Genomic DNA, 25,068 nt, shown 5'->3' on the forward strand with positions numbered 1-25,068 from the left:
GCCCTTGGTGAGGCCATGGGAGGCACACAGGGCAGCTGCCTCAAGGGCTTTTACAGACTCTGCTCCAGTCTGTGGACTTGACATGCCCATTTCACAGATGAGGAAATGGAGGCCTGTGGAGACTGATTCAGTTCAGTTCAGTTCAGTCCCTCAGTCGTGTCCAACTCTTTGCGACCCCATGAATCACCGGCAAAAACAAAACCCAAACTGTCTCTTCTGGCTCCAGGCTGATGTTCCTACCACTCCTTAAAGTTATTCCGCTAGAGGCCACCTTCTCCCTCCCAGTTAAATTTGAGACTTGTATTTTGGGGAAAGGCAGTAGATTTCCTCTAGGACTTTCATTTTTCCTCCTGGATTCTTTGTTCCAACAGAAGTCATCTGCAAGAAGATGAGAGGGAGTTAGAAGTTCAAATCTGGGAGAGAAAACACAGCTACCCTCGTAAAGCAGTGTAGAGTAGTGGTTTAGAGTAAGGACTCTGGAGCCAGACCAAGTAGGTATAGATCCAAGTTCTGCTACTTATTAGCTGGGCGACACTGCTTTACCTGTGCCTCAGTTTTCTCTTCTGTAAAATGGAATGATAACAGTACCCAGCTCCTAGTGTTATGAGGTAACCCTTGAGTGAGCTGATAAATGCAAGATGCCTAGAACAGTGCAAGGCACAAAGAGGGTAGCAGTCAAGACTTAACACTATTGAGAAGCAGCATCTCTAGCACCATCTCTGGCCCCTGGTAATAAGGACCCGAAACTTTTGCATTAAAAGAACAAAGAAAGGGAGAGGGAGACATTATCATAAACTCTTAGTCATCCTTCAAAACCCATTCAAAGGTGACCTTTCCTCCAGAATTCTGTTAGCATGTTTGCCCTCCATGCTTAGAGCTGTCAAAGGAGTTTGCATCCCTCAAGAAAAAGTAGGGAAGAGAAGGAGTATTCACATACATGAGCACCTATTATACATAAGCCCCTTCTAGAGTTCATTTCATTTATTCTCCACAGTGACACTTAGAGATGATACAATTATCCCCTTTTTAAAAGTGAAGAAACCAGGATTCAAAGAAGTAAGAGACTTACTTAGTAAGCTAGAAATCAGACCTTCTTAGCATTTATCACACTGTGTTCCCGGTTTTATGTCTGCCTCCCTGGCAAGGCTGATAGCATTAAGGAATTTTTAACCCAGGTTGGTGATGTTGGCAGTTTTCTGGGAGAGGGGATATATACTGCTTATCACTCATCAAGAAGATTTTCGCTCCCCAAAAGGTTAAGAACTCTTATTCCCTACTTCTTTATTTTTTTTTCCCTTTTTTTCCCCCCTACTTCTTTAGACCCTCAGTTCAGTTCAGCTGCTCAGTCATGTCCGACTCTTTGCAACCCCATGGACTGCAGCACTCCAGGCTTCCCTGTCTATCACCAGCTCCCGGAGCTTGCTCAGAATCAAGTCGGTGATACCACCTAACCATCTCATCCTCTGTCATCCCCTTCTCTTTCTTCCTTCAATCTTTCCCAGCATCAGGGTCTTTTCTTTAGACCTCAGAGCCCAGCAAAAGACCGAGTACTCGTCAAGTACTCAGATATATTTCTTGAATGAATGAACAAAGAAGAGAACAGACTGAAGGAGGAAGGAACAAGTAAACCGGGCCAGCACTGAGGAAGGGTGGACTGAATCCATAAGAAAATCTGAAGGAAACAGGATCCTTGTCTTGATTGTCTTTGTTGCTCTGGAAGAAAACCAACAGCCTGGGTCAGAGACCCTCACTGCGGGGGACTGCGGTGTAGGGTATGAGCCAGCCAGTTCTTGTTTGCCTTCCACACTAGGGAGCCAGCCATGTCCACACTCCTCGACCCCTCTAGAGCCTCCCCACCCCCAGGGACCACTCCTCCACGCCAGGCCCCTCTCAGAGGAGGCCCCTCTCTGCATCACTGGAGCGGTAAAAGCCCCCTTTTCCTCAGGAGCCTGCCTCAGGCCCAGGAGGCCTGGGGCAAGGGCTGGGAAGGGCCTCTGTTGGCACTTTTCTGGCCTCTTCTCCCCGGGAGCCCTCTGAGAGCCAGGGGAGCCTGGCACCCAGCAGGCGATTGGTAGGTGGTGGGAATGGCGGGGAGCCCAGCTCTCAGGGGAGGCGTTCCCTCCCCGCGTCCCACCACAGTCTGCCAGCTGAAGAACCAGTGGTCCCGGTCAGTGCCGGCTTCTCTCAGGCTTCTCTCAAGCCCATGCCCATAAACACCCCCCTGGGGGGTCACTGCCCCCGGTACTGGCAGCTCTGGCTTTCCCATCCAAGGGCCCCAAGGGGGAAATGACCAGTGGGGTAGGGGACAGAAGCCAGAGCTTTTCCACTCTGCCTGTGGCTGGCGTCCTGTGGGGTGCAGGCTGGCAAGGGGCACCTCCCCTTCCCCACACAGAGCTGGCAGGACAGCTGGTTCATGTCCTCTTCAGCCACAGCCTGCAGAAAGCATGTTCCCCCCAGAGCCACGGGCCACTGGCCAGTCCACTGGGGACACCCCTTAGGGATGGGAGGGGCGGGAGGGGCAGGGCGGGCCCCAGGCTGGCACACTGTGGCCAGCCACCCTGCTCCGTGGACTGGCGGTTTTCCTGTCTGGCTCCCTGTGGCCCAGACAGCCCCAACACGTCACTGCAGGGTGAGTGGGCTCCTGCCCAAACTCGAACTCACAGCTTGAGCTCCCCGAGGCTCAGAGCCAGGGCTCAAGGAGAAGGGATGGGGAGAGAACAGAGGAGCCGATGCTGAGCTCCTGGGTGTGGCTCACGGTCCCAGAACAGAGCGGGGAGGGTGCTGAGCCAGAGGAAGGGGAATACTGAGAGGGGCAGATCAATCCCCTGGGCTCCTGGAGGAGGCAGGGCAGAAATGGAAGAGAAAAACTCTGCCCAGAAGAAAGGACAGGAAGCTGGGTGGCCAACCAAAGTCAGCCTCTGCACTTGCCTCCTGACCCCCTCCAAATCCATCGGGCTTCCCCAGGAGGCCAGTTCCCTCCTGCCCCCGGCCTTGGCACATGCCAGTCCCCCTTCTGGAAGTGTCTTCCCAACCCTTCCTCACAACTCCACTGTTCAAGGCCAGCTCCCAAGTTAGCCCCTCTGTAAAATCTCCCCTGATTCTCCCTAACGGGAAATAATGTCACCTTCTGAACTCTCAGAGCACGTTCTTTCTGTCCGCTTTGCCTCCCATGGATTCATTCATTCTTGCAAGTAACTGATACTCGTTATTTAAACAGCCACTGCATCAGGTGCTTAGGGGGAATGTTGTCCTGCTCTCAGGAGGTGGTGATTGTGGGGAGAGAGTGACATGAGCAGCTTACCCTTCGACCGTGAAAGAAGTGCTAGAACTCAATGCCGTAAGTATTTAAATGAGCGCCTACCACAAGGTGGGTGGGAAATGGGCACTTTTGAAAGGTAGTCCTGACCCTCAGAGGCAATACCTTAGTTGAGGGTTCAGGGCCTCAGCCAAAACAGATATTTGAGAAAGGGCTTTCGAGGCCCAGGGAATGGCATTGCTACGGCCAGAAGAATCAGAAAGCATGGGGTGTTCTGGAGCCCAGGGAAGAACATCCAGCCGGTGTACAAAGGACAGACATCCCGCCACACCCGGGTGCAAACACCCCCCATGCCAGGTGCATACACCCCATATGCCCTGGGGCAAATGCCCTACTATGCCTTAAAGCAGGCCAGCCCATTGAGAAAGGCTCCATTTCTGTGTGCTACAAATCTCTGAGACCCTTTAGGGGGAATGGGACAAACATTTCTTAAATTACTATCTTCTTTAACTGTCTCAGACAGATGAAGTAACTTGCCCTCTCATAGCTGACAATCAGGGAAGCTGGGATTCGAACCAGGGCTCTCTGGCTGCCCACTCCGTATGCCTGAGTAACCTGCCTCGTGGTCACACACACCCCAGCTGCTCATGGGGAGCTCAATTCCTTCCTCTCACTGCTGCAGCTGGGGGCTCTGAGGAGTCTTGTCTCCATTGCTCCCCCACCGCATAAGCATTAATCCTGCTGGTGAGCGTGCGTCCGAAGAAGCCCAGCCTGCACCCAAGAGCTCCTGGGTGTGCAGACTGCTCCCACAGCACCCACATCTCATCATCTCTGAGTGGGGGTTTCTCCACCCCTATTTTCCAATTCTCAGGTCCTGAAAGCCTGAAAAAGAGTCACAGGAATTTAGTAGTTGTTACCGTTCTTCAGTCACTAAGTTGTATCTGACTCTCTGTGACCTCATGGACTGCAGCAAGCCAGGCTCCTCTGTCCTCCACTATCTCCTGGAGTTTGCTCAAATTCATGTCCATTGAATTGGTGATACCATCCAAATATCTGATCCTCTGTCGCCCCCTTCTCCTCCTGCCTTCAATATTTCCCAGTTTCAGGGTCTTTTCCAAGGAGTCGGCTCTTTGCATCAAGTCTGGGCCAAAGTGTTGGAGGTTCAGCAACAGTCCTTCCAATGAATATTCAGGGTTGGTTTCCTTTAGGATTGACTGGTTTGAATAGCTCATAGCTTCGTTGAGTTACGCAAGCCCCTTCGCCACACAGGGCTGTGATCCATGAAGGGGATTTAGAAGCAGGCTCTGCTTCAAATAAATTCAATATGTGAAAACCAAGGCCAATGGTCACCGACTTACAATGACACCCCCTTCTTCTCCTTTTTCCCACAGTTGTCTGTTGCTGCTCAAGTTCTGGGGCATGATGAAGCCTGGGGTTCCTCCCAACCCTGAGAGTGTATAGTTCCAGGAACAGCTCGACAAGGTCTTACCACTCCCTGAGGCCACGAGGTCTTCCCTTGAGCCAGCTGCCAGGACTTCTTCCACGGACACCGTGCCCCACCTCCACCCCTACTCCTGCACAGCCAGATGCACGCTGGCACACACAAATGGACACACACACAGACACCGTCTCCATGGTCAGATGCACAGCCCCCAACACAAACACAGAGACACAGACACACATACACAGGCACCCCCTGCATCTTGCAGCTGCAGCCTTAATCCTAGACTTGTTAACAACTGAATTATGAGCCTGTTTTGCGGTAGCTGAGAAGCTGAGGCGGAAAAGGATTTACTGGCTGCATTAAATCATGTGCTTATTGTGAAGTGAGCAGGCCAGGGAGGTGCTCCCCGTCCCTCCTCCTCCTCCCCAAGTCCCGCTAAAGTACCCACCCTCTGACCCACAAAGACCGCCTCTGGGGTCCTGTCAGAGTCTTCCAGAGCCCACACCAGTCCCCTGACCCCACAGGTCTTGCAGCGGTGGGCAGGGATCATTTAATCCCCATTGTACAGATAAAAAGACCTGAGGTCTGAAAGAGGGGAGGCCATCTGCCTTGGGCTGTTGTGCAAAGAGGCAAAATGGAACAAACAGGCTTCTGAACCCGGTGACCCCGAGCCCCTGATTTTACAAGCACGTGTGAGCTCTCAGGGCCCTTTTTTGGGAAGAGGTCCTTTGTGGTTGTTCAGTTGCTAAGTCGTGTCTAACTCTTTGCCACCCCATGGACTGTAGCACGCCACACTCCCCTGTCCTTCACTATCATTTGGAGTTTGGTCAAATGCATGTCCATGGTGTTGGTGATGCTATCTAACCATCTCATCCTCTGCTGCCCCCTTCTCCTCCTGCCTTCAAACTTTCCCAGGATCAGGGGCTTTTCCAATGAGTTGGTTCTTTGCATCAGGTGGCCAAAGTATTGGAGTTTTCAGCTTCAGTTCTTCCAGTGAATATTCAGGATTGATTTTCTTTAGGATGGACTGGTTTGATCCTAAAAGATCCTTAACCTTAGGTAGAAATGGCACAAGGCCCATAGCAGGCATAGAGCCCGGCTCGCCCTGTAAGATCTCAGGCTGTTAAGGTGAAACTTTTGAGAAAACACAGAGGCCTGCCCTGGTTGAGGGATCAGGGAAGGAACCCTAGAATCCAGTACCCCATCCCAACTCCATCCACTCCTCATGCTGGTGAATCACAGCCTGAGTACCGGGGGACAAGTTCACAGTTCAGTGTGAAATTCTAACCCGGGCACCAATCACCCAGCCCTGGTCCTCTCCACCAGTCACTTCCAGCCAGTGCCCTGCCCCCCATATCCGCATCCACATTCCCATTTTGTTCTCCCCATGGCCTTCTGCCCCGTCCACTGTTTACTCACACACTCCGCTCCCTCTGCTTGCATTCCTGGCAAGTCCCCTGCTAACCCACTGTCTCCAGGCACCTCCCACTCACCCTTTGCCCTAGGTACCCTTACATAGGCTCTGAACTTGGGACACTAGCAGATTCCTGCCAGGCTATCTTCCCAAGGGAACAGGCCCCCAGGGACCTGCTGAGCCCAGAGAATGTGAACAGAGCCCCCAGGCAGCCAGCAAGCTTTCCTATTGGTGTTAGCAGGACCCACAGTACGAGAATTCTGAGGCATCTTTGGCTCTGGTTAGCTGGTGTTTCTACTACTTAAGGCTGGAGGAGGGCCAGGTACAGTGAAGCACACTCTCGCAACATGGGTAGCCCTCTTGTCCACCAAAAACGAACAGTGGTCTAGCTGGAACCCCAAAACTCTGTCCAAGTCCCTAACTGAATGCAGAGCAGGCATTTAAAAGTGTTTCTCAGGACTTCCCTGGTGGTCCAGTGGTTAAGACTTCCTTCCCCTGCAGGGGGTGTGGGTTCCATCCCTGGTTGGGAGTTATGATTCCACCTGCCTCATGGCCAGGAAAAAAAAAAAAAAAAGCATAAAACAGAAGCAATATTGCAACAAATCCATTAAAGACTAAAAATTTTGTCATTATCTAGTTGCTCAGTTGTGTCCGACTCTCTTTGCAACCTCATGGACTGCAGCAAGCCAGGCTTCCCTGTCCTTTAAAATTGGTTTGCATCAAACGTCTTTAAAAAAATAAATACAATAAAAGTGTTTCTCATTCATAGTCTTATGAGAGGCTCATAACATACCAGTGTGGATAGGCTTGGCCGTGGTGGGGGTGGTTATTTACCCATTTTACAGGAAAGAGGACTGAGGCCAAGAGAGAAGACCCAAGGCCAAGGTGGGAGGTGATGGCACAGTGGGGACAGGTACTCAGAAGTCCTCATCCCCATCTGGACAGAGACAGGGAGGAGGCTCAGGTTCTGCAGAGCCCTGGCAGACAGACCTTGACCCTCCCAAACTTATCAGCAGCAGTTTTCTGCTCAGCTCGAAGGAGACTCCTGTCACAGAAGCTCACCCTCACTCTCCCCTAACAGGGCTGACGTCCACAGTTGGGAGGGGAGCAAACATCCCCTGGCGGGATTTTAAGCCATCCCTCCTGGAATATCCCAGGCGAGGTTAGGTGATCCGTGCATCTAACTGCCTTTCTGGATTCAGTCCCTCAAAGACACTGATTGAAAGGGCTTCAGTTTCCCCACCAGCTTTCAAGAGCCCCTGGCTGGGTGAAGGGGGTCTTCCTGGGAAAAGCAGTGCCCTGGACCGAGGAAGCCAGAGAAGCTGGGAGGGGATGTCTTTGGGTCTCCCTGTCTCCTCCAGGTGGGAGGGGGATAAAGTAGAGGCTGCAGGGAGAGCTGTTGACTCCCCGTGATCCCCATGCTGTTCAACATCCCTCATAAGAGGGTCCCTGCACCCACCCAAGCTAGAACAGGGAGATTTGACAAAGTTGAGCCAAGAGTTCGGAGGTGGTCAGTCATGAGAGAGTGGCCGGCGGGAGGGAGAGAGGGAAGATGGAACAGTGATGCCAGGAAGAGTCTGCCAGGAAATTGAGGGAAGAACACATCAACTGAGCTTTGTGTTTGTGAGGGCCACTGGGACAGGCATTGCACACATCTAGTTGTAACCATGGCCTTGAAGGAGGGCAGGAGCATCCCCATTCTAGAGATGAGAATATTGAGGCTCAGGGAGGTTAAAGTGACTTTCCTTCAAAGCCATTCAAAAACAAATGACTTTCTAAGCTGGAACTCAGACCCAGAGTCTGATTCCCAAGTCCTAAATGTTTTCTTCCCCACCAGACGCTAAGCTCTTTAGAGAGCTATGACCACTGACTCCTCCCACCACATCTAGTACTGAGTTCAGGGCTTAATAATATAACAGGTGTTCAATAAATATGGCTGCCCTAATGACTTCGGCCAGTTTCCTTGTTTGTAAATTGAGCTAATAATTCTTGAGGTGGACATTCCTGGAGGCAGTGTTTAGATCAGGGCTCTTAGAGGTCTCCTTCCAGCTCTCTGATCTTTAAGCCTCCAGACATCATCTCGGTGCCATCTGAGCTCAAGAAGGCCTTGAAATGTCCTGAGGAGACAAGCTGGCCACCCAGGTTCTCCCAGCGTCAGGGTATATGACCCTCGGCCTCCCCCTTCCACCCCAGGACTGTTGCAGGCTTCCTGGGAGATTTAACACAAAGTACCCCGGAAGCACATGAAGACTAATTCATTTTATGGTGGGGTGGGTGGGCGGGGGGAGCCACACGAATACATGAAAGAGAGCATGTAGCGATTCACAGAGAAGAGGCTTAGAAGATTCAAGCCTCAGCCTGCCCCTCCCCAGTCACGTGATCATGGGAGACCCTCTCCTCTCTCGGCCTCAGGTTCCACATCAGTGAAATGGGGATAACCCCGGCCTGCAGTGCAGGAGACGCAGGACACTAGGCTTCGATCCCTGGGTTGGGAAGATCCCCCTTGAGGAGGGCATGGCAACCCACTCCAGTATTCTTGCCTGGAGAATCCCATGGACAGAGAAGCCTGGAGGGCTACAGTCCGTAAGTTCGCAAAGAGTTGGACATGACTGAAGCGACCGAGCATGCACGCACCCACCTGCCTTGCAACCCTCACAGGACTCTTCTGAGCCTCGTGTGAATCAAGACATGAAAGACACCTTTGCAAGCAGGGAAGAGGTGTGCAGAGGCTATTTGCGCTTATTGCATTTAAATTATTGCAGTTTCCCATTACTATCATGATTTGAGCATTAGCCCTTAAGGCCTGAGAGCCATTCCTCTGAGGAACTCATGGGAAGCCTACCCTTACTCGTGCTTGGGAAAGGTGTTTCACTGAGGTGACGGTGGGAAGACTGGATGGAGGAAGGAGGCAGTGATGACCGTGCTTGGTTACTCCTGCATTCCTCATTAAGGGAGGAACATACGGGCGGGGCTCCTTTTCTGCCCCCTAAGTCAGCGAATGAAAGTTCCTGAAATAAAAAGTTGAATGTGACTCTGATACAAAGTTCATGGTGAGGAGGACAAGCCCCCAGGAACTCAAACTTCAGAAATTCTGAACCCCTTCAGGAAACAATTCCAGCTCCAGGCAAAGGGGATGTCTGAAGAAGGGGGAGGAGGATACTGAAATTGGGGTCAGTCACCACCCATCCCCCACCATTTTCTCCTGCTCCCTTCTTCCCCTCCCCCTTCCCTCATCTAGCTTCCTGCCCCTGACACCCTCTGGTGCAGCCAGACCTGGCCTTGCATTAGGGACAGTTGGGGGCACCGTGGGAAAAACAATCAAACCCTGGTCAGCCGGATAATTAGCTGTTCCTCTGCGACCATGGCCTCCCGGTCCCCTCCTCCTGGCCACCACCCCCACCCTTGCCTCTGCAGGACAAGCGTTTAGGAACAGCCCAGCGACATCACCTCATTAATGTTAATGGGAAGTCCGGACATGAGCCTGGCCAGTCATAAATTGCCCTGCGTGAGAAAAGGTAAAAGAGTGTGTATCTGTGTGTCCTGCACATGTGTGCGTGTGTGCATAAGCCTGTGATGTATGTGCAAGTGTGTATCACTTGTGTTGCCTATGAGGATGTGTGTATACAACCTGTGTACCTGGCACAAAAGAGAAAATATACACGTGTGAACTGAACGTGTATACTGCATATATGAGTGTGCCTGTGCGTGTGCACTTGAAAATATCTCTGCAGAAACTTATGCCTTTATAATAAATGTGTGCACCTTTATATCAAAGTATGCACTGAATAATATTTAGGTGCTTGAATGTGCATAGGTCATGCATACGTGTGAGTACATGTATGATCAACAACACACAGGTACTGTGAGTATGCTCTGTCAATATTTGTGCATCTTTATGGGATTTATCATGTAAGTATTAGTTGCTCAGTTGTGTCCAACTCTTTGTGACCCCATGGAGTCCACTTTGTGAGCCCACCAGGCTCCTCTGTCCCTGGAATTCTCCAGGCAAGAATACTGGAGTGGGTAACCATTCCCATCACCAAAGTATCTTCCTGACCCAGGGATCGAACCTGGTCTCCTGCATTGCAGGCAAGTTCTTTACCGTCTGAGCCACCAGGGATACGAAGTGTTTGAAATCTGGCCCATATCAAGCACCCACTAAATGTTGGTGTTGTTTTTTTTTTTATCATCAATAGATCTAATTATACATGTCAACAAGTACACGTTGGGGGGCCCAGTCTGTAAATCTGAGTCTTGGGGAAGTGTTCTAATGTCTACATCCAAGCTATGCTATGCTATGAATATATCTATGAGTCTAAGGTACACATGCACATATGGACGGTCTGAGTCCGTGTGAATCTGTGGCCCCCGTCCATGAGGGCAGGTTTACTGGCGCACTGACCGCGAGGAAGAGCTGGGCAGCTGCAGCCTGGCCCCACACTCCTGTCCCACAGGGCTGCTCGGAGGAGAGGGGCTGGCTCCAGCATCCCCAGCCCTGCACCATGGCCGACGGGGGTGCACAAGCACACAGGGGCTCACAGGCTGCCCAGGGCCACTGACCAGCCCAAGGGGTGAGAGGGAAGCCTAGAGCCTCCACCCTCTCCCTCCAAATCATCCAGTCTCCAAGTTCTGTCAGCTCCCATCCTAAACCTCTCAATTTGTCCGCTCCCCTCTCCATCCCCTCTCTCAACTGGAATAGCCTCTTGTCCCTCCTAATCCACTCTCCACACTGATGAAAGTGATCTTTTAGAAATGCAAATCTCATCACCTCACTCCCTCAACTGCTTAAAACCCCTTAATAGCTTCACGTTACTCCTTGGATAAGGCCTAAAATCCTCCGCACAGTGTCTGAGGCCCAGCCTGACCACCCTGGCCACGTTTCCCACCCTCTCTCCAGGCCTCAGCTCCTGCCCACAGCCGCCTCCCTCTCCCAGCATTCCCACCCCCTGGAATGCTCTGTTTCTGCCGGGCTTCTTCTACCCTGGCAGGTCTCGCTTCTGGAAGCTTCTACGTACAGATCCCCCGCACCCCGTTTTCACACTTTCCTGCCTCCCTGTAAGTCTCTCTACTGCCCTCCACACCCAGGCAGTTCTGCAACTGAGCTCCTGTGCCATTCTCGTCACCCTGTGAGCCGTCCTGGTCACCAGGTGTTGCCAGCAGGCTCAGGTCCCATGTGGCCCAGGTGCCAGCTCTACCCCAGCTCTCAAGGAGCCAGCAGTGGGACTTTCCTGGTGGCTCAGTGATTAAGACTCTGCCTTCCAATGGAGCGGGTCAGGGTTCAATCCCGGTCAGGGAGCCAAGATCCTACATGCCTTGTGACCAAAAAACCAAAACATAAAACTGAAACAATATTGTAATAAACTCAATAAAGACTTTTAAAAAGGCCCACATCAAAAAAAAAAAAAAAAGAAGAAGATGAAGCCAACAGTCTCTTGGGAGAAAGACACGGAGAAGATGGTTAACTGAGTTAGTGAGCTGAGAGCTCTGAGGAGGAGCAGGAAGGGCGCTGGCAGCACTGGGCCGTAAGAAACGGAGAGCGAGCCAGGCCAGGGGATCGCAGAGCATTTTGAACATCACACACAGACAGCACGGTGTCTGCAGCTTGCTGTTACTGCAACATCAGTTACAGCACAGGAGGTATTAAGAAGTAAAATGGGGGGATTTTCCTGGTGGTCCAGTGTTTAAGACTTCATGCTCCCAATGCAGGGGGCTCAGGTTTGATCCTTGGTCAGGGAACTAGAGCCCACATGCCGCAACTAGGCCCAAAAAAAAGACCCCACATGCCAAAACTAAGAAGCAGCATAGCCTAAATAAATAAATATGGATATATATATATATATATATATATATATTTTTTTTTTTTTTTAAGAAGTAAAACTGGGAAGGCCAGTGGGGACCAGACTGTGGGACTTCAAATATCTTCTCATTTTTACTTAACTATTAGACTCCTATCAGCCCCCAAATTCAAAGACCCATCTGTGTTGGGGACACACCTGCTCACCAGAAACCACATGACTAAGAGGAGGCTTCCCTCATGCCTGCTGGAACCAGCCCAAGGACACCTGGACTTGCCAGTGGTCCACGTCCCTAATTCTCACTGATCACCAGGAAGGAGAGGCCTAGAGAGGAGCAGTGATTTCCCCTTAAACCCAGAGCTCAGTCAAGTGTCTGACTGGCCCCAAATTGGGCCACCCAGTCTGCTCAGGGCCTGTGCCCCCAGGGTCAGGGGTCAGGGGTCAGGCAGCTCCTTCCCTAGGAAGGCTCTGTTCCCCTCTAAGTGGAAGGGACCAGCCCCTCACCAGGCCCCTTGCAGGAGCTCAGGCAAGGCAGCTGTGTGAGGAGGCCCAGGCGGGGACCAGGGGGTGGTGCCTCTGTGAGGAGGGTCAGGAGCTGTAATCCCCCCCTTTCAGTTGCTACTGCTAACTCAGGGCCCCAGGGGCTTGCTGAGTTTGCCCCGGACCCAGCAACTTCATCTTCTAACGCCTCCCAGAAAGCCCTTTTGTTCCCCCTCTTGCATAAGGTGGTAGGAGCCGCTGCGCGGCCTCCTTCCCCTCGGCAGGCACCTCCTTCATCACTCAGCCCTGAGTCCCTCCTGGCTGCGCCTCCAGTCCCTCCCAGCGTCCCCAAGAACTATCTAGCAGGGGAGTTAAAGCAGATAACTGCTAATAAAGACACACCTCTGAATCTGTCACCTCCGATTTTGGGGAAGACCCCGTCCGTCTCACCAAACATTATGTTAGCCCGTATGCCAGGCAAGAGGCCCAAGAGGAAATGGTCCCACTCCTTGCAGGCTGTTCCTCAGCATGCTCAGGGCAGGGCCCAGCCTTTGCTGATGCAAGGCTTCTGAGAGTCCCTGAGGTGGTGGCTGTTTCCCCCACCAGCTCCAGAGGTAGGGACTGGGCACCTGTCTACATGAGGGCTTCCTGGGGGCAGGATTTATTTTCCTCTGCTTACCCTCAGGGGCTTCCCAGGGGGCACTATGCAGGAGACATAAGAGATGTGGGTTCAGTCCCCTGGGTCTGGAAGATCCCCCGGAGGAGGGCAATGGCAACCCACTCCAGTATTCTTGCCTGGAGAATCCCATGGACAGAGGACCCTGATGGGCTACAGTCCATAGGGTCACAAAGAGTCAGACACAACTGAAGTGACTTGGCATTCACTTCCCTTTGGTGTTGAGGACAGGGCTCTGCACGGGGGCAGTGGATGAGGTCCTACCAGAGAGTGGGGTTCTCGCGGCTTACTCTCCAGACACGACCTGTAGGCCTGCTGTTGCCGCTTCTCAGGAAACTCAGGCTGGGCGGGCCTGTGATTCCCTCATCTAGCTCACCAGTGACTCCCAGATCCGAGCATGGCTCCTGCCACCTAGCAGGTGTCCCTTAGTAATTGTTAACCAAATGAATGAATGATTTTTCAAAATGTTTCCATTTCATTGAATGCAAGAGTGAATTAAATAATGAATGAAGCAGCACCAGGAAACTTCCAAGAAAACTGCCTTGCTCTTACACGGGCTGCAGTCAGAGTTCTTCTCTCACCTGTGGTTGGAGTTGAAGCTGATACTGAATGAATGGAGAGGGGTGGGTGTGGCCCTCATCCAGAATCTGGGGAGATGCTGTCCAATCTCTAGGGCACAAGAACTCAGACTCCCAGAACACCAGGATGGAAGGCACCCTGTGGGATCATCGCCACCAAACTCCTCAGGTTCAGCCGAGGCAACTAAGGCCCAGAGAAGGCAAGGAACTTGCCCTACATCACACAGCGAATTGGTGGGGGGAACTAGGACTAGGGCTAGGAACTAGGACCCCTGCCTGACTCCCTGTCCAGAGATCTTTCCATTTCGCCAGCAACCCAACCATGCCAGGCCCAGACACCAGGAGTCTAGGTTGACCCCTGGTCGGGCTGGCGTGGCCTGTGACCCAGGCCCTGGCTGTCCCTAGCAGTGGCCGCCTGGCCACCTGCTGGCCAGAATGCCTGAGAGGCAGTAAGTTTTGCAGTTTGTTTGGAATCAGACAGCCTTGCACAATCACGAGGCCTGCAGAAAGCTGGGCAGATCTTTCTTTTCCACCGCTGCTCTGGAGACAGAGGCTCAGGGGCCACAGGGCACCCAGGGCTGAGGGGCCAGATCAGGAGAAGCACAGGGACCCACTGTTTACAGTGGGGATGCCTCCCCGGGGCTGTTGTCAGACCTCACTCAGGGAGGCACGTTGCAGACTGCTGATCAGACAGCTATGGGGACGGAGGCCAGGACCCCAGGCTGGGAGACCAGGCTCCCCCTGCCAAGTTGACTGGAATGAGCTTCAGCCACCCTTCCCCTGGGCTGCACTTCCAGACTGTTTCCTGCGTGGGCTCTCCCCAACTCTCTCTACCACACGGCCATCAGTATTAGATGGCTCCTGTTCTATAGTATTAGACAGTTTCCCTGGTGGCTCAGAGGGTAAAGAATCTGCCTGCAATGCGGGAGGCTCAGGTCCAATCCCTGAGTTGAGAAGATCCCCTGGAGGAGGAAATGGCTCCCCACTCCAGTATATTTGCCTGGAGAATCCCAAGGACACAGGAGCCTGGCGGGCTACAGTCCAAGGGGTTGCAAAGAGTCAGACACAACTGAGTGACTAACACTTTCACTTCTTTTCATTCTATAGACGCAGCTGCTGAGGCTCAGGCAGTTTCGATATCTTGCCAGAACTCAGTGAGGGATTCAACCTCAGGTCCTTCTGGCTTGAGGGTCTTCTCTTTTCCCCACCTTTTGCAGTTGAGTGGCTCATGACACCAGTTCTCATAACAGCCTGCCTTCCCGGAGCTCTCTCTTAAGAAGCAGGGGCCCCACAAGCACAGGAAAGATACATTGTTGTTTAGTTGCTAAGTCAAGCCCGACTCTTTTGTGACCCCATGGATTGTAGCCCTCCAGGCTCCTTGGTCCCCTGGGATACATTAGGTGCTGCTGTTAATGGACCATGTCAAGTCAGCAGACCTAACCAGTTCACTCCCTTCTAGCTGAAACCATCCATAGTTCCCCAGCATCCACAGGGTAAGGCTCTACCTCCCCACACTCGCCTGTGAGCTCACCCCTGCAGGCCTCTCCAGACTCAGCCCCATCTCCTCTCTGCTTCGAACCTCATGCTCTGGCATCTAGAAAGTGACTTCTAAACCAGTTCTGGCCATGCTGCTTCCAGCCTCCAGACTCACATTCAGGGTACTCTCTCTGCCTAAATAACCCCCAGTCCACTCCTCCTTTCTCATCACTGATTCAATGAACATAAGTTTGAGCAAACTTAGGGAAATGGTGATAGAGAAGCCTGGTGGGCTGCAGTTCCTGGGGTTGCAGAGTTGGACACGACTTAGCAGCTGAACAGCAACAACAAGAGTGTAGTTGCTTTTACAATGTTGTGTCAGTTTCTGCTGAACAGCAAAGTGAATCACCTGTATGTTTACATATATCCCCTCTTTCCCTTCTCATAATTTTAGATTCAGATAAACCATTACCTCCTTCATGGAGACTTCCTTGCCTTCCACATGCCCCTCAAGAGTGAGTCAGGTACTCCTCCTATGCCTTCTTAATCCTCTGGCATGAGGTAGTATTGTACCACCCTAGAGAGAAATGATTCACCCCGTGCCTATCACCTATCACCTGTGAACAAGGCCTCCACCACGGAAACCCACTGTACGGGGTACCTAATGGGTGTGCAAGGAATGCCTGCTGAATGCATGAATGAGATGGAGTGATCCTGTGGGAAGGGGAGCTCCAGAGGTAAGGGGGTGTCCAGAGGGCTGGGAAAGTCCCCAGCCAGCCTGAAACCCCATGCCTCCCCGGAAACACTGGCCTGAAATCAACAAGGTGAAATTTAACTGGGATAAAAGAAAAAGCTTCCTGGCAGTATCTAAGGAGGCTGAGACCAGGCGGCCTGCAGTCCAGGCAGGCAAATGGAACGTCACCTCCTGCCCTCCCCACGGGAGGGTCTGCTATCCCAGGACAGCCCAGGGAGGGCATGGCCTCCAGAAGCTCCTGGAACTCAGTCCAGCCCTCTCACCCTGCTGGAGAAGCATAACACCTCCAGCTCCTGCCCCACAGGCAGGCCCGGAAGTCCATTCACCCTCAGATTGAAGAATAGAAGCCTTAAATAAAGAAAGGTTATATAAGCTTCTAGAAGCAAGCCAATGGCAGTGAGCCGGGGAATGGGGAGCGGGGAGGCAAACCATCCAGGCTTCCTGCCTTCAGCAAGGTCCTCAAAATGACTGAACACTTCACACCAGATTCTTGACCAGGGAGCAGCTCGGGGAGAGAGAAATGCGCCGTATGCTAAAACATAATCAATATTGTGATTTAATATTGGGAAAATAAACACACACACCCCCTGTTGTTTCCGTATGCCAACTGCAGACTAGGTTCCTGGCGGGTGGAACAAGGCAGGGGAGAGCGGGGCAGAGCACGGGGCCACAGTTTAAACAAAGTTGACCTGCGCTGCCTGAGTCGTGCTTTTCAGGATGATTGTTTATAGAAATTGGTAAGTTATTAATAATAATGGCTGTCATGCATTGTTCCTTCCCCAGCACTGTACCAAGATGGCATTTTTATGTGCATTCTTTTACTTTGCTTCATTTAATACAGTAATTATACTTTGCTTTACACTTCTTTGCTCAAAGCTAACCTCCAGTGTGTTTGCCGGAATTCTCCTACCTTGCCAAGCACATGAAAATGCTTTGGGAAGGTTACACAGCTAAGTTTTTATACAATTCTTGCAATAAGACCATACATTTTTAGCTTACTGGTGGTCAGAAATGAGAGAGAAACTCCCTAACTTTCTTGCAAGGTTTTCTCTGAAAATGGTCACACACCCTTTTATCCCAGAAATCCTTGGCACCCACTCTGTGCACTGAACTCACCAGAAGGCGTTACGGTATTTTCCACAATCCTCTTTTTTTTTTTTTTAACCCCATGAGCCTTTTGAGGACAGGTCTCAAAAGTATGGTCTTAAAACTATTACATTATGCCATTCTAACTGAAAGAATTCATGTTGCTGCCTTTTCCTTGTTATGCTGGAAAATGCTTGTTAGTATTCTGACCCTCTATTAAAAGTTTTATTAAAACTCTGAAAAAATAAGTAAAAATAAGACTATCATAGCAGCAATTTAAAAAATAATAATAAAAAAACTTCCCTGGTGGTCCAGTGGTTAAGAAACCACCTGCCAATTCAGGGGACACAGGTTTGATCCCTGGTCTGGGAGAATCCCACATGCCGCAGGGCAACTGAGCCCGTGGGTCACAGCTACCGAGCCCACATGCCCGAGAGCCCATGTTCCGCAACAAGAGGGGCCACTGCAGTGAGAAGCCCTCAAACCGCAGCTAGACAGTAGCCCCCACCTGCCACAACTAGAGAAAAGCTTCGCAAAGCAATGAAGACCCAGTGCAACCAAAAATAAAATAAATCAATTAAAAAAAAAAACCTCATCACAGCAGAATCGCCTGGGGACTTTATTGGAAGTGCGGATTCCTGGGCAGCTCCCAGTACCTTCCTTCTCCAGAGCCCCTGGGGTGGGGCCCAGGAACCGGCCTTTTTTCACAAGCTTCCTGGTTGTTCCTCTGTACACTCAAGTTTGAGAACCTCTGGTCTAAAGTATGGTAGGTATTCAGGAAATGTTTGCAGAATGAGCTACTGGTGACTGCGTTTCAAGAGGTACAGTGTAAACAGAAGCGCTATCCATGGAGTTAACTCAGTATTCTTCCTGGCTGGCCATGCGTTGGGCAATATTGCCTCTGAACCACTCACTGGACTTAGCCTGGACACTGTGCTCCATCCCCACCAGTGTTCCTGGTGAAGGTTTCTCTGAGAGCCTTGAGTCTCCTCACCCTGTCCCTCATACCTCCTGCTGCTGGGTCCCCAGAAGGGATGGCCAAGGAATCAATGAATCCTGCCCCTCCAAATGGCAAACTATCCTCTACCGTCTATGAATGACTCGCCGGGGTCACCTTTTCTGGCCACGCTGTAGGTTCAGTTCTGGCGGAAAACAAACTCTCACCCTTAGGTGCCCATCACTCCCTAATTCTGGGTGTAGAATACACTATTCCTGAGGAAGCCGTGTCTTTGATCCCAGGTACACACTGACTCCCAACCCTAGGTATAGACTGACCCTTAATCTTGAGTGCAGCCTGACCCTTAATCCCACCTCCAAAATCAAATCCCCTAACCCAGAAAGCAGGCTGACTCCTAACCCTGGTCAGTGTCTGATCCTAAACCCTGATTTCCATCTCCATAATCCTCAACACAGGGTGGCCCAGCTCCACATAGATCCCCAATCCCTGTGACCTCAGACTCAGCCCCTGCAGCTGCTCCAGGAGTGTGAGAGTCGTGGGGTGGGGGCAGATCGGAAAAGGAAGTGCTGCCAACGGAAGCCAAAAGCCATGGCTGAAACAGAGGGATGCAGTCTGGCCAGGCAGAGTTTGGACCCCTTGTGTCCTCCCTGCCAGAGCTTGGTGGGACCTAAGGGCGCTGGAACCTTGTGACCTCGGCTGGGCGTCACTCCTCTGCCTTCTGCCTTCCACTGCTGCTGCCTGGCTGCCCCAGGGCCCCTGCCCAACCCTCACCATATCCACTGGCTCCATCAGACAGCCAAACATGAAAGGGAAGATGACTGGCCCCGATGCAGGGCCCAGGAATGCACAGGTATCATCAGTGGACAGATGCCTGGCACGCTTTGACCTGTCCACTCCCAGTCCCTCCCGGGGTCAGGGGGAGACCCTAGGACACAAGCAGAGTGGTGGGGGGGAGCCCAGAGTGTGGCACCAGGAGGGCCAAGTGGACTGTCCAGGTGGGCGACCAGGGCCTGGTTCCTCCCCATCTCACATAGCAGGGCCTCAGATGTCCCATGAACAGGGGTGGGGGTGGGGCAAAGGCTGTTGGGAGGCTGGTGTCTGATCCACAGAAGACTCAGTGGGTCCTTAACAATGCAGTCTTGGATCTAAAGGAATGGGGGTGAAGACCCTTTTGCAGTTGCAGTTTCAGTGGCCACCCCATCCCAGCCATGGGAAACTTTTGGGTGAGGCAAGCTGACACAGCCCTCCCCACGGCATCACAGCCTCAGACTGTAAGGAAAGCCCCCAGTCTTAAGAGAAAACATACACCCTGACTTCAGAGAGCTCCAGTCTGAAGGAGGACACAGGGGCCACACTTCAAGCCAAAGCACAGCCCCCTCCCCTGCCAGTACCATGCAAGATGTATGTCCATGGTCCTCCCAGCCAAAGTCAGGGGTGTGGGGAGCCTAAACGATGAGGAGTGAGACAGGCTTATCCAGGCAGCCTCCTTGGAGATGGTCCCCACATCAAAAGGAAGACCAGGTCTCCCCTCATGCATACACCCACCGCTAGGCCCTGAGAACACCCCAGCACCAGGAATGTTCAGCGCCCAAACCATTTCGCTCTGCGCAACCCGGTGCCCAGCTGGCTGAGAGCCTTGCTGGCTTCCCCCTGGGGAATTGGGGAAGGGTGGGGGCCAGAAACAAGCCTCCCAGGCATTCCTCCTGCATTCCCGGGGCCATGCCCTCCTTCCTCCCTGCCTCAGCCCAGCAATAAACTATTTCAGGCTTGCAAAATCTGGGCTGTTACTCTCCTGCTCACAGCCCCCAGCAAGGCCAAGGCCTGGGCCCCCATCAGGAAACCCGCAGCATCCACAGAGCCCAGATGGTTCTGGTCAAGTTGGCTGGAGGAAACCGGTTAGCCTTTTGGGCCACCAACCATAGGAGCCGGGGAACAGGGAGGGTGGGGTCTGGCCCACTCCACAGGTCAGAGCCCCAGAGCTGAGGATAGGGTAAAGGGAGGAGTGGTGAGGAGGACAAGCCAGCATTGTTTGGGTATCCAGCAGGGGCTCAGTGTATTCAAAGAGATGATCTTTCAGTACAAGCCTTATCTCCCCTTCCCCCACCCCCAGGGTCAGTCATCATCTCCATTTTATGCATGAGAAAATTGAGCCTTCAACCAAGATTTGGCTCTGTGTTTCATCTCCCCATCTGACCACAAGTCTTCTCTCTCTCCATCCCAGCGCCCACTCTCAACTGACACAGATGTTAACAAATGTCCGTGTCCTTCTCCTCCACCCCACCCCACACACACCCAGGGCCCAGACCCTCCACAGCGCCCTGTTTGCTCTGTCTTCCCAGGATCCCCATCCCTGCTCCCTCCCCCCTAACCCCTGTGGGTCACTACATTCTTTTCCCTCTCCCTCTGGTCATAGGCTACCTGTGTCTGCACCTCTGGTCCCCACTGTGCCTTGGAGGCTGCTCTGGGACCTGATCTACTTCCTAAGAAAGGTTCTTATCCCCAAGCCCCAGCCCCTCCCCGCTTCAGGGGACCTTCCAGAGTTCCTTCCAGGGTACCTTAGCAACATGCTCCCTCCCATCTTCAGGCATCTGGAGCCTGGAGAAAAGAGTCTGAAGCCACCTGCTCTGTGGGACAGAAGTGGGTCTGATACCTCTCTGTGCTATCACTGTCTGCAATGCAGAAGACCCACCTGAGAGGTAGCCAACAGATGAATAAATGGACAAATGAGTGAATGAATCCCACAATTCCTTTCTGAGCAACTACCTGTTCTAGATGCAACAATATGGCAATTAATGAAATGGGGGAAGAATTCTTGCCCCTTTGGAGCTTCATTCTAATGGGGGAAGGGGACAGAAGAGAAAGAGCATCCATACAGAATGTCAGGTAGCTCCAGGAAGCAAAATAAAGCTGGAGGTACTGCAGGAGGGGGAGGCTGGGTGTGTATGAAGGATGGTCACCAAAAGGGTGCTTCATGCATATGAAGTCAAAGGATGAATATGGAAGAGGCGGAGGGAAATTGTGATCCTACACCGTCACTAACCAGAGCCTCAGTCTCCTGTATAAAGCGAGGCAGTTGGACTGGAAGGCCATCGAGGTCTGACCCTCAGTTTTGGTCTTCCAGGACTGCAACACATCATGCCTGTGTGACTGCAATGGGGACATTGCAGGCAGCTTAGAATCAGTGTTGATGGCCACTGTCCCCTGCCCCCAGCCACCCCCCAGGCCCCAGTTCTGCTGATGTCATAAACTCAGCATGTGGAAGAGTAGCTGTGCATTCTGGGTCCCCAAGCTCCTGGGATTGCGTGCTGTGCAAATGTCAACAATTAGCACAGATAACAGGACTCTCATTCCAGAGCTGGAGTGAGGATGATTCAGGCTGGGAGGCAAGATCGCCTGGGACTGCAAGGAAGGTGGAATTTGCTGGAGGCCTGAGGGCCAGCCGTGCTTCTTCTCTCCTCTTCTGGTGCCCTCAAGCCCATTCTCTAACCCCTAGTCAGACACTCTGGGCTGGGCTGCGTTATGAATGCCCACAGGGACCTCCTCATGACTGACTCCTGACAGTGGAGCTGCTCCCTAAGAGGGGCTGCCCCCCCCGCCCCACCCCGAGACCGCCTGCCCTGTCCCCTGAGCCTTCAGGGTTGGCAGCAGCTCGGGGAGTGGGTGTCCTGGAGTGCCTCCTCCTGTCAGCAGCACCCCTCACACCAGTCCTAGAAGCTTCAGCCCCTAAAGACTTCCAGATCCCTGAACACTGTGACTTCCCCTCGCTGTGGCTGCCTGGCCAAGATCTGCAGATATCTCATGCACACACACACACACACACACACACATACACATGTGCTCTCACACACAAGCCCACACTGAAGTACACAGAGAACCCCCACTGGAACTAATGATTTGTAGGGGGAAGAGGCTAACATTCACGGGGAGCTTTACTTTTGCCCATCCCAGTTAACTCTCCTCCCACCGAAGGAGGAATTTTTGAACACTCCTGTGGGCTTCCCAGGTGGCTCAGTGGTAAAGAATTCACCTACCAATGCAGGAGACCAGAAGCCGTGGGTTCAGTCCCTGGGTGGGGAGGATCCCCTGGAGAAGGAAATGGAAACCCACTCCAGTATTCTTGCCTGGGAAATGCCATGGACAGAGGAGCCTGGCGGGCTACAGTCCATGGAGTCACAAAGATTTGGACACGTCTGAGTGACTAAGCACACAACAAATGTCACAGAAGAGGGCCTTCCCCAGTGGCTCAGTGGTGAAGAACCCGCCTGCCAATGTCACCAAAGAAGAGACAGAGGCTGCAAGTCACACCCTCCCCCAAGGGAATGGCAGACCCAGGGGGGAGCCCGGCTCAGTCTCAGTCCAATACCAGCCCCTCTGAGACCACTGCCCCAAACAGGATCCCACACGTGCACAGATGCCGATGCTGTTGCAGCTGTCCAGAGCTGGAGGTGCTGAGCTGGGTTCTACTGCTGCCCCTCCCCAGGGCCCTGGGCGCAGCTCTCTCCCTCCCAAGGCTTCCGTGTCCTCATCTGGGAAATGGGAATCAGAACACCTCTCTCTTCTCTGCATGGCCTTAAACCAGATGGGTCTTAAAGGACCCTTCCACTTCCCACATGGAGAAGGCAATGGCACCCCACTCCAGTACTCTTGCCTGGAAAATCCCATGAACAGAGGAGCCTGGTAGGCTGCAGTCCATGCGGTCGCTAAGAGTCGGACACGACTGAGCGACTTGACTTCACTTTCACTTTTCACTTTCATGCATTGGAGAAGGAAATGGCAACCCACTCCAGTGTTCTTGCCTGGAGAATCCTAGGGACGGGGGAGCCTGGTGGGCTGCCGTCTATGGGGTTGTACAGAGTCAGACATGACTGAAGCTACTTAGCAGCAGCAGCAGCAGCCACTTCCCACATCCAGTGTTCTCTGAGGCTAAGTTTGTGCCTCAGGCCACCCAAGGTTGTACACGAACCTGGCAGGGCCTCCCGGGTGGCCTCTTGCCTTGCCTCCCTCACTGGGGTCGGGGTTAGAAGAGGCCATGTCCGGCGGCGCCTTTCCTTCCGTTGGCCCCTCAGCACAAGCCCCTCTGGTGCTGACTAACGGCTTCGCCCGCTGCTTACATCAGCACCCATCTGTTTGTGGTGGGAAAAGAGGCCTCCTAGGGAAACAGGTTGACTAAATCTCAGCCAGGAAGGACCTCCCGGCTGGGCTGTTGAAACAGGTTTAGTAAATACCCTGAGGGTTTTGTAGATGGCCCTGTGAATACACCCTGCTGGAAGGGACACCAGTCAAGAAGCGGGCAGAACACTGTTGTCTCCTGGAACATGGTTGATCTGGGTATCATTCCAGCTGGTGCCTCTGGGATCAGGCATGGGTGACCACAAAGCAGTGCCTCCCCTAGGCAACCTGTCCCCTCCCCAGCCACCCCAAGCCACAATCAGATTTTCACCCCTGGCTTTGGACCTTTCAGCTAGTTTCCTGAGCTGTTCAGCCCAGCATCGCAACAACCATTCTTCCTCTGACATCCCATCTCCTGCACCATTGTCCCCTACCTGGGCTGTTTCCACCCTCTGTCATCTCCAACCATCAAAACCCCATCACCATCCATGTCCCTCTTCCATCTTCATCCTCAGGCCTACCTCCAGCAGCGCTCCCTTACCTCAATCCAAAGGCACTATCTAATCCATAATCAATCTTACCCCTTGTCTACATTCTTTACTGAGTGATAAACTATGCCCGGAATGATATCCAGACCAGCAACTGTTCCAGGAGACAACAGCATTCTTGTCTGCTACTATTGGTGTCCCTTCCAGCAGGATCTCTTTATATTCAGTTCAGTTCAGTTGCTCAGTCATGTCCGACTCTTTGTGACCTCATGGACTGCAGCAAACCAGGCTTCCCTGTCCATCCCAACTCCCAGAGCTTGCTCAAACTCATGTCCATCGAGTCGGTGATGCCATCCAATCATCTCATCCTCTGTCACCCCCTTCTCCTTCCCACCTTCAATCTTTCCCAGCATTAGGGTCTTTTTAAATGAATCAGTTCTTTGCATCAGTTGGCCAAAGTATTGGAGTTTCAGCTTCAGCATCAGTCCTTCCAATGAATATTTAGGACTGATTTCCTTTAGGCTTGACTGGTTGGATCTCCTTGCAATCCAAGGGATTCTCAAGAGTCTTCTCTAACACCATAGTTCAAATGGCTGTCCACAGATCCTCAGGAGATGTGGACACTTCCTTTCTTAATAACCGACTGTCCTACAGTGGGCTGAGGTGGAGTGGACGGGGTGGGGGGTGGGGGGCAGCAGGATGCAGGAGCATCTCTAATCACTGGGAACCAGCATGAAGCCATCTACCTGGCTTGTTTAAACACACAAAGTCCAGGTGCTGAAGAACAATGAAAAGTGATGGTAGTGGATCGGCCTCCCTGTTCAATCCTCCCTGTCTTAAGCTCAGATATTTCTGACAACAGATATGCTGGATTCCCCCTTGCAGAGCCAGCTGGGGTTGAGGGAGTTCATACCTCCGAGTAATAGCAGAAGAGCTTGCCTGAGCCTTCATCCAGTCTGATGGGTCTGCAATGAGAAATATTTTTTAATTAATTAATTTTATTTTTGACTGCGCTGGGTCTTCGTTGTGGCAAGTGGGCTTTCTCTAGTTGCAGAAAGTGGGAGCTACTCTCTAGTTGTGGTTCGAGAGCTTCTCGCTGAGGTAGTTTCTCTTGTTGTGGAGCACAGGCTCTAGGCAGGTGGGCTCAGTAGTTGTGGCTCATGGGCTTAGTTGCCACAAGGCATGTGGAATCTTCCTGGACCAAGGATTGAATCCACGTTCTCTGCATTGGCAGGCAGTGGATTCTTAACCACTGGACCACCAGGAAAGTCCCTATTTTGGAGAATCTTAATATTCAGCTGCAGTGTAAGAAAAGAAAAAAAGCTCACTTTGGAATGCAAAGTCTAATTGGAGTTAAAAAAAAACAAACTTGTGTTGGAATCCTGAATCTACCATTTAACTACTTTGCCTCGGTTTCCTCATCTGTAAAATGGGAATGAGAACATCTTCCTATCGGCCTCATAAGATTGGTTTGAGAGTTAAGTGTATTGAAGAACCCTCAAGGACCTTTTTCCAAGGCCAGCTGCACTGCAGGATTAAGCAAGAGCTGAATCT

General features: G+C 52.2%; 1 long non-coding RNA gene across 1 annotated transcript; it reads right to left on the reverse strand.

Moving 5' to 3' along the window:
* Positions 1–308: 308 nt before the first annotated feature.
* LOC120870105 lies at positions 309–24,479 on the reverse strand. The gene is made up of 2 exons (XR_005722729.1): positions 24,428–24,479; positions 309–378 (listed from the first exon to the last, which is right to left on the reverse strand). It is a non-coding gene; the product is annotated as an uncharacterized LOC120870105 (long non-coding RNA).
* Between the last annotated feature and the right edge of the window lie 589 nt (positions 24,480–25,068).

This window comes from Oryx dammah, unplaced genomic scaffold (assembly GCF_014754425.2).
Source record: "Oryx dammah isolate SB20612 unplaced genomic scaffold, SCBI_Odam_1.1 HiC_scaffold_11, whole genome shotgun sequence".
NCBI lineage: Eukaryota > Metazoa > Chordata > Mammalia > Artiodactyla > Bovidae > Oryx > Oryx dammah.